Source organism: Oreochromis niloticus, linkage group LG17 (genome assembly GCF_001858045.2).
Source record: "Oreochromis niloticus isolate F11D_XX linkage group LG17, O_niloticus_UMD_NMBU, whole genome shotgun sequence".
NCBI classification, from domain to species: domain Eukaryota; kingdom Metazoa; phylum Chordata; class Actinopteri; order Cichliformes; family Cichlidae; genus Oreochromis; species Oreochromis niloticus.
The window spans coordinates 5,849,786-5,860,264 of NC_031981.2; positions in this window are offsets into that span (position 1 = coordinate 5,849,786).

Here is a 10,479-nt window from a genome sequence, read left to right on the forward strand (position 1 = left end):
CTGGCTTATGCTTTGAGTAGTTATCAAATCACATTAACATTAAGATATCTCATCTTTCATGAATCAGATGACGACATGAATAGAAAAAGTAAAACAGAAGTAAGCTGGAAACGGAGATGTCAACAGTTCTCTCTCAAGGCTGTTATTTGAGTCTGCAAAAGCAAAGGCGGCTGACTGGAAATGAGAAGAACTGCTCTGCTTTTTGTCTTAAATGAAAGAAATACAAAAAGTCACCATGGATTATTTTAATGTAGCCTCCACTGTCATCTTGAACGGCGCACCACAATGCCAAATGACCACGACAACCGTAACAAAGGGGGGCAAGGTTTAGTGTGGTAATTATGAACATTCAGGAATTCAAAATCCTGTTGCTTCAAGTTGGCTTTTGTCCCTACTGTTAAAATAAGCCCGGTCAATCCTATGTGTTTGCTTTTCATTCATGAACACCCCCCTCAAACACACACAGACACACACTGCTTTGGTGAGGGTTGTGTCCACTCTGTATCTGTTGCCAGCACATAGATGTACTGGTTTTGACACTCATGCATAATAGAAAGCACACTAGCCCAGAGGAACTGAGGAACATAGAAAAGAGGCACAGGGAGCAGTTAGGATGTGTGGCCAGTAGGACAAGCTACCTCTGCTCTTCAGCCGCCCCACTCTTTTCCCCTCCCGCCATCTCGTTCTGACACATGCCGCAAATGCAAAGCCAGATCAAAGTTAGTGTAGCCCTTATGAATAAAAGAGCACACCCCATCTGTGCAAGCTGCAGAAAGAGAGAGGTTCAACAGTGTGTCTGAAAGAAAAGCAAAACAAACTACACATGGGGTAGCGGGTACAGCCAATGCACTGCTGTGGCCCTGCATCCACATTGGATGACCAAACCCTGAGAACCTGCCTTTTCTCTCTCTCACTCTATCTCTCTGCAGCCGGTGGCAGAATCAATTTGATTGTGAAAATACATGAAAAACATCTTCCTGATTTAATGAAGATAATAATGGTGCTATTTAAAAACTGGACATTCAGTGGATGAGCAGTGCAGATTGATTAGTGAAGTTTTATGGTTCAATGAAGGCAGAATCAGTGACAAGGCATCTCCATTTAACCATATAGAAAAGAAACTGACTTTTATGTTTTATATATAGTTGTTGCACTCTTTAGGAGGATTTTCAGGTTTTTTTCCCACACACTACCCTAAATGGCCTTATATGTGTCTTCTATAAGCACTGTAATCTGCTGTAGCACCTTTAACACATGGGTTTCAGGATGGTAGTGCAATGATCTTCATGTTATATCCTGTAATGACAAGTCACAGCCAAGTATGCATTGATCAGTCAATATTCACATGCTGTACTAGGTTTGCTGCTGTTCTCCACATCAAACTTTGCTTGCGCCTCACATACTTCTTGAAACCAGTATCTTTGAAATCTTCACTGTAGGAACATGAGTTGGCTTCATGTTCGAATACCTCAAGTCCTTCTCCAAAGACAGGCCAGCTAATACTCTGTCCAGTTCTTGTTTTGTAAGCACTATATTTAAAAAAAAAAAAAGCATAGAAAAGCAAGATTTATGATGGAAAGCTTAAAGCCACAAATCTCACACCAGGCATATTTCCCAAAAAGCTCTAAAAACTAAGCTCGACTAGACTTTGCCTGATTCAGCCTTGGCAGGAAATTCTCACGGTTGGCACAAATATGCCTCAGCATCAAAGATATATTATCATTGCACGCCAACTGCTGAGGACACAGCAAGTGCTGGACCTGGGGAAGTTGTGTGAAGAATAACAAGCGAGACTGATGAAAGTATTATCAGTAGCAGCAGAGTTGTACACTAGAGTTAGCCTAATGATAAGGCTGGTAATCCTTAATTTGTTTCTTGCTGCGTTCAAACAGATTCAACTAGTACTTTAGTTATATCTAAAATATTAGATGTAATTACTACTTTGCTCGTTGCAATTTAGATCCATGACAATCCGGACTTAGATATGGAACGTAATCATATGATCAGTTTTATCCTATTAGGCATTTGTATGAACTGTTCCTGAATTTTTGAATTCTTCAGTCCAAGTTGACATTAAGAAGTGGGTAAATCATGGCAGTAACTTAGAAATATGTAGTAATAAAAGAACCTTTTATTGCAGCTGATTGCTCTAATAAATACTGCTGCCTGTAAGCTGCAAACAGAATGAAGGGCATTTCCCATCCTTCTTTTCCAGTGTGCTACTGTCATTGATGATGCTCAGCCAAACTTACTGTGTTCATTTCAATAACAAGAACTAAAGTCACTTAACATTTAGGAGTCTGCACAATATTATTATATAATAAAACTGAACTTAAAATATTTTTTATCTGGGATGCTGTATCTTGCTTTGAGCTTTTTAATCGGTAGCGTAAATCCGTCTGTTTCCTCTGTGTAACCACATCAGTAATTTCTGTCCACTGTTTGGTCTCCCTTGTCATATGGAGCGAAGCTTGCGAGTGCTCCAGCGATGCCCAGTTTACTCATCGTTTACTTTTTGAAAACATATTACTGCTAGGACTTCCTGTTCGTGTGCTGCCACAACCTGATGATACGACAGAAGGGGGGGTGTTGCATTAACTGGTGAAACAGGTTTGTTGCAGTGGTTGCTTCAAAGTCAGTGACAACTCACAAGTCATTGGCTGTCTTCAAAGCGACTTTGATGCGTCAAGATGGAGTCAGTCTGCTATCAGTTTGTGGTTAAACGGGGTCAACTTGTCAATTACATACATTGTTTGCCATAACAATGCGATGATAAACTGTAATAAATTAGCAACAAGAGTACTTAAGGGTAGGGGTTATACTAAAAACTTTGATTTTTTATGATGTTTTTATTACAACGTGCTGATGTCTGACTTTTGACCTATGAACTTGAATCATTGAATGGTAAACTGGTGTATTTTATTATCTATACCCATTTGACTGGAGCAAAATTGGCTGTCTTTGGCATCTATAAGCTGTAAAAACTTGAGATTTTAAGATGTATTCATGCAGTGTGTGATTTTGTAAAACTTTTTGCCGTCATAGTAAAGTTGTAGATTGCCATATTGAAAAAATAAAATGTGTGTTGTACAGCTCTCTTCATGCCTTTTCATATGATATATTACTCGATAAAGTTTCTTAAAAAAAAGGTCAACTTTGACTTTCGGTGCTAACAATGAAGGTCAAGGCAAAATGCTTAGCCAGCACAGGTACTCATGTCCCCATAAGGCCTAGTATACTGTTGTGAAGACAATATACTAGGCCATGAAAAAATCTGGGTAATATAAAGTTTTTACTGATTTTCACATTTGGCATGTCCTTCACCAAAAGAATTAAATGCAACTTCCAGACAACCACCATTTTTTCCTAGTCACAAGGATGCTGGTAACCGACTTTTATTCTATTTGACTGAGCCATCAGCAGGACTGAGCCATCAGCAGGAACAGTGTTCTTCCATATTTTAAACAGTATAACGCTTTGTTGGAGGTCTGGCCCAACACACTGCTCTCACTCTCAGACATATTTGGGCTTGTTTCATTGTTATGCACTCTAGGGAACATAAATGCATGGCATCACTATATATCACAGTATTGTGAAATGACATAAAATCAATATTATTAAAAACAATTGTTCCAGTACCATTGTGGATGGTATGATATAGCATAGCCCTGCTTGACATTTAAGTTAGATGTATCAAAGTTCCTCAAAGGCTTTTCTCTTATATATTGTTCACAAGAATGAGACAAATGTGAGGCAGTAGTGACCTTTCACCACCAAAATCTAATCAGTTCATCATTGATTCTAAGGAAGTGTTTTTGCTGAAATCTTAGAATGTACAGTGTAAGAGAAATGCGAGCCATTAAAGTGCGAGAGATTGTATGTTGGTTGGGATATTTAATGTTGTACTTCAATTTACACTGTATTGTACCTTTATATCTGTTATATCAAACTATATTAGGTATACTTGTTTTATAGATCAGGATCAGTAAATTGTAGGGCAACTTTTTTTAAAACTTTATTTGTAACTTCATTTTCTAATCCTACCTTGTATGAAGCTAAAACACAAATGGACAAACCTCAAACCACCACAAGCTCATACTCTTGTGGTGTCTTTACTTAACGTCTTCAGTTAATTAAGATGACAGAAAGTTATTTTTAAAAGCATTAACAAACAAAAATAAATAAACAAAGTAGCCAACACCCCAACCTTTTGTGATATTACAGGATTTCTGGTACTTCTAAACTAAACTTCAGAATCTCAATTTCTACAAGTAGCATGGGTACATCTGTACAAACAAAAACCATTTGTTCTTGTTTCAGTGTTCTATTCAACGGTGCTTCCTCCAGATAAACACCATTACCACAGCTTTATTCTCTTAGTCTTACCCTGAGGAAACGGGCCGAGGCAACGAAACACTCTCTGATGTAATATGCCCGGCACAGATGCGTTTACAGTGTGTTATTAATCACAGGAAGATCATTTGCTCCTCCGGGCCGCCCAGGAGCTTAATTTCATTTGTTCCCATCGATTTAACGGCCATTTCAGAAACGGGAGGGGGGGGTTGTTGTGGTGAGCGTAGGCTCAATACAAACTATTGATCACAAACTGAATGACCTTGTGTACACAGTGACCGTGGTAACCAACCAGGGGACGCAGAAGGAAAACGCATCATTCAGAGGTCTCGGAAGGTTTATCGTGGCAGTGTTGACAAGAAGCCCGTCGGTCAAAAGGTCTGCTTCTTTACACATTTTGTTAGCCGAGACGGACCAATGCTGGCCACATACAAATGAGCAACAGACTACATAAACACTTGCCCACACAAGTACTCAGCCCTCCCCTTCTAATTCCTGTTAACATTCACTCTCGGCATCACTTCACCCCCAAGGAGCGCCGTGATCACAACCGCTTCCAGGCCAGCGAGTTAGTTTCCATGCTCATTTCTGTTTGGCACAGGGACTCAATTACGAACACCTTGTGACCTTTGACCCTTTTGCACACGAAGTACTATTCCCAGGTACAGCGCCACATCATACCTAACTAGAGCCTAGGGGGGGCCCCGCGCTCTCTTGGAGCACAAACAAACATTGTTTACACGAATTACATGCTATAGGAGATGATTAACTACCCAGCTGAACCCGGGCTCCGCTTTGGCAGCAGTCCCACAACACAATTTATGAGCTTTTGTGCATTTCTGTGTGTGTTTGTGTATGTGTGAGGGTGTGGTGGGGGGAGGTTGGGTGGTTAATAGAATAATGAGACTGCTATTCTGTGAAGCCACCAAGCAAGAATAAGTGGCACTAAATGAACTGCTCTTTTGTTTGAGGCCATTTGATTACTTGTGTGGCAGCAGAGGGTGTGATTTCATTCACATTTCTAATCCTAATCTTGTTATAACCCACACACACACACTCACACCCTCATAGGTAAGCATGTGTGCACCTGAGTGTGCGCGTGTTAAGTAGGTGAATGATGGATATATCTCGTTGCCTGGCTTACCTTATCAGCAGAAGGGCCAGTATGGGTTTCATCAGGAGGTTGATGAAGCTGGAGATACAGGTAAGCCAGGCAGCTTTTGAGGAAGAGAACACACACACAAAACAAGATTGGCTTGTCTTCACTGCAAAATAAATGGTGTTGCTGAAGCTGAGATAGTTAAAGGAGAAAAGGAGAGACTGCTTTAAAGCGCGGCCCACTTGATAAGAGCTGCGGCGTGATTAAAAAAGGGAAAAGCGAAGCTTAATGCAGTTCTCCCTGATGGAAAACTGTCAAGAACTTTCTTAAGTTTGTATTCTTGGTAATTAAACATGTCAACAAACGTTGATACCCAGATGGAGGTGTGTTGTACAGAAAAAGAAAAAGAAGCCATCTTAGCGCAAATGCCCCTTCTTCACTTCTAGACACAGTATATGAGTTTATATGAGTTTTTTCATTTATTAATCACCCCATTATTTTCCTGATGCCCTGCCCTCAGACTATTCTGCAATCTTCTCCTGCTTTAATGTCTGTACTTAAAACAAAGTGCTTGCCCCCACCCTACTGGTTTGACTGCAATATATGGTATGATCTACGAGGAAAGCAAAACGCAGCAGATTCCTGAAGAAAGACCAGGTAGGTGTAGGTGTTTTAGGCAGGAAAAGGATTATGGCCTGTCAACACATAAAGCAATTTATTTGTACTTCCAAGTCATGGATGACCTGCAGCTCTGTCTGAAATCCTTCTCTGTGGACACACGCAGAGTATCAGAGCTGCTGCTGCTGCTCTGCTTATGTGCTGTGAAGACAGGGCTTACAGCGGCATGCTTTTTGCCCCGCTTTCTAATACTGCAACAGTCAAGATGACCGACACAGAGCCGAGTGCTTTGTTTTAGACAAGCATGTAACATCTTTATTATTTTTTTTTTTTTTACAATTGTTCCAGGTGATTAAAGATATACTTTGGTAAGCCTTTGCATAAGAATGTGAGAGTATGTATTGTAATGTATTGACTAGACCAGGGGCTTATCCTGACGGTAGGGCATAGGGTGGTACCGCCCCCACTGGAATATTATTAGCTTCCTCTGGTGAACCACAAAAATGATAAAAACCCATTCAATGGCAATTTGAGCGTAAAAAGCATTCTGTAAAAGTCACAAAATAACAATCTTTTTAATGAGCGTAATAAGTAATTGAGACCAGCAAGAATTTGCATCAGTTATACTATGCAACAATAGTTTAATTGGCAGCAACTTAAAGATTAACAGTAAACAAGCTAGCAACCACAAAGACATCTTTCTAGGACATGCTTCAGAAAGGCATACCACTTTAACGAATGGTATGCCTGATCACCTAAGCTGTCTGTATCTCCAACCTCACCACCATTTGAAAGACCAAATATTTGTCTCAGGACATCAGGGACAAGAAAGCTGCCCTGCACACGGCTGGAATTGGCTAAGAGAACATCAGCAAGCAGCTTGGTGAGAAAATGTTGAGAAAATGTTGGTGTGATTACTGAAAGAAAGACAAAAATCACTGCCAGTCACACTCAGTCTAGGATGCCGTGCAAAATCATTTTTGTTGTTTTGTGCAACATTAGTGAGAGTAAAAGCTACATGGAAAAATCACAAAAATAAATGGGAGGAGCTTTCTAATGACCTCAAAGCAGCTGGGAATACAGTCACCAAGAAAGCCATGGGCGATATGTTACATCATAAAGGTTTGAAGTCTTATAGTGCTTGCAATGCTTCAGGAAGGTCCTTGTTCAGGCTTTTCTGATGTTTGGCAGTGAACACCTGTACGATTCGGATGAGAGTATCTAATGTGATTACATGAACCTGAAACTGAACTCAGTCCGCTCCTCCTATGTGGAGTGTGAAAGAATTATGTTTGCTGGGTGGGTCTTTTGGGTCAGAAGAGTGTGAGTCTAAGCAGAGATGCCCAGACTCACATGGCCACCTCTTTAAGCTCATCAGGGGGGACACCGAGTCATTCCCAAATCAATAAATACTCTCCAGCAAGTCCTGGGTCTGTCCTGGGGTCTCCTCCTAGTACAACATGCCCAAAACATTTTGCCTAGGAGGCGTCCAGGAGGTATCCTAGTCAGATACCTGAACCACCTCAAGTGGCTGTTTTCAATGCAGACGAACAACAGCTCTACTCTGAGTCCCTATCGAATGACAAAGCTACTACCCATCTCTAAGGTAGCCAGTCACACTTTGGAGGAAACAAATTTCTGTTGCTTGTATCTTTGACCTCATCCTTTCGGTCACTACGCAGAGATCATGTCCATAGGTGAGGGTAGGAATGTAGATAAATCAGCGGTTTTATGCTCAGCTCTCTCTTTGCCAGACTAGTACAGCGTCGACATCACTACGGACGCAACCCCAATCTGTTTGTCAATCTCACGCTCCACTCTCCCCTTATTTGTGAACAAGACCCTGAGATACTTAAACTCCTACACTTAGGGCAGCATTGTTCCAGACTCGGAGTCAACACGCCACCTTTTACCAGATGGATGGATGTTTTTTCTGGTTTGACTGCAATGACTTGGGGGAAAGATACAGATAGAAAAATCTTGTACAAGAACCTCCTTCATACAGCCATAGCGTTAAAAGTGTACCGTGGGCAAGTCTCCTGGCATTAAGGACAATGACCAAGTGGAAAGGAGGGGCTCAAAAAAAGCGCATTGAGATCAGGGATTGAGCTAACCCTAATCCAACAGAAAACTAGTAAAAATAGCTGAAATGTTGTGTATCCCAGTAACATTCTGGGAACCTTTAATTTGGAGATGACTTGCAAAAATGGCAGGTCAAAATTCCCTTCTGAGATATGTCAAAACCTGGCGATCGACTGCACAAAACATCTGACAACAGCTACTCCACATAACACCAAATCAAAGGGATCAAATAGATATTTCCCCTAATTAAATGCCTATTTGTTACAGAATGCTTCTAACTTTATTTTTTTTAATAACAAAGGTAGAGACAGTATTTATTATATTTTTCCAATTAAACATATCACTTAAGATGAATGTTTGAAAATGAGATTATGGGAAAAAATTAACTTTACAGTCACAAAAGCAAAGTTTGAAAATAATAATATGAATTTTCTCTACCTTTGACGACTTGGCTGTCAGGAAAAGGCAAATATTACCCAGGAACAAGAAAAAAATGTTACTTAGTTACTTTATCTGTGTTTTTCTTGTTGTAAATATCTTATGAAGTGACCAGTTGTTGGAATTATTTATCATATCACCCAACCTACTCACCACCAAGCATAAAAACCCTTCTTTTTACCTTTACACATAGATTCAACAAAAAGGTGCCACCTGAGAACCTCTAGAGCTGTCATGACCCAGAGTTAATGCTGAAATCCAAGGTGTAGACAGTGAAAAGGAAAGGTGACAGCACTGCTCCGCAGGGTGTCCTCTGCCTTTCTGAAGCATGTCCTAAAACGGTGTCTTTGATGCAGACAAATGGTGGCTTATCAAAGAGATGGTCCATAATCTGGGAAACCAGGCAGGTGTTGACCACCTGCTCTATTTTTGTGCCAGCCACTTCAGAGCTGCCATTCCAAGGACTGAAGAAAGAGCACCGTATGAAAGGACGGACAGGAGGGGGAGGGAGGATGAAACAGAGGAGAGGTGACAAAGAGCAAATCAGTAAGCAAAAAGACAAGAGCGATGGGTGGAAAAGAGAGAGAGGAGAGGGAAATAAGGTGTAAAAATGGGAAGAAAGGTACATAAAACTTGAGCAAAAAGGTTGGCTTAAGAGGCAAAGAATGAGTGAGTGAATTTGTGAGAGTAAGACTGTCGCACTTGAGCTGACACGACGTCTCCTCATCTTGTCACGGGGATAGAAAGGCCTGGCTGGGGGAATTGGGAGGAGTGGTAGATGCGGGATACCAGGCCCACCGTGCCCATCACTGTCACTCATGTCTGGCAGTACAACGCATTCTGGTGACATACACAGATCCCCTGAGTCTGAAATGGGACAAGAGACCCTTTCTTTTCTTCCCCTTCCTTCACAATACTTCCAGTCACCCTCATCCTTTTCTAAGTCCTCCGTCTCACATTCCTCTCCTACATATATTCAACTTGATTTAACCCCTTTTTCTTATGCACCTGCTCACTTCAACACTTACAATACCAGCACCGTTAGGCAGAACCTCTTTAACTCAGCTTTAGTTCTTAGGTGCACTAAAAGTTCTTAGGTGCACTTACTACAGATTGGGAATTTCTGTTCAAAGTTTAGTTTTAGTCAGGACCACTTTAGTCAAAAGAAGATTATTATTTCCATCTGGAGCTGCACCTTATATTTCAATAGGGAGAGATCATTTGGAAAAACTGCACATGATTTATGGATATACAGAATTCATTTCAAGCTGCTCGGTGATTAGATTTCGATGACCCAACATAGCAGAACGGAATTTCAACAGGGTTAGGACAGCACGCCCTGAAGTCTAGATGCTAGTGATAATGAAGATGAAGACAGAGCCTTGAATGAGGCTCTGAGTGACCAGGGTGAGGAGAAGATGGGGAGGGTGAGGGTTGCACGATTGAAAGTGTGAAAGATCAAATGAAGTCTGGCAAGAAAATGACTAGACCAGAGAAATTATGTCAGGACTGAGTTTGACAGCATCGGAAAATGTAAGTGATGTGAAGAACAGACTAGCGCCTGAACACCCAGGAAGCAGGCAGATGAGTGATTACAGATCTTTTTTATTGAGCTTACGTATAGGCTTCATTTGGCAGCATATCTAGGATGTCCTGGAAAGCCTGAAGCAGGAATCACTACTGAATAGCACAGGCATCAGTGGCAATAGATATGGCATCGAATGAGTCAGACAATAGCTCAACAGGGAGGACCTGGGGTAGAGGTGGGTTGCAAGGTAGCTTGCAGGTGCAAATGTAGGTAGGCTAAAACGCCTTAAACAGTATGGCTGTATGAGATTTCCTAACTGGATGCATATGGGAATATGGGATGGTACTGGGTTCAACTGTTG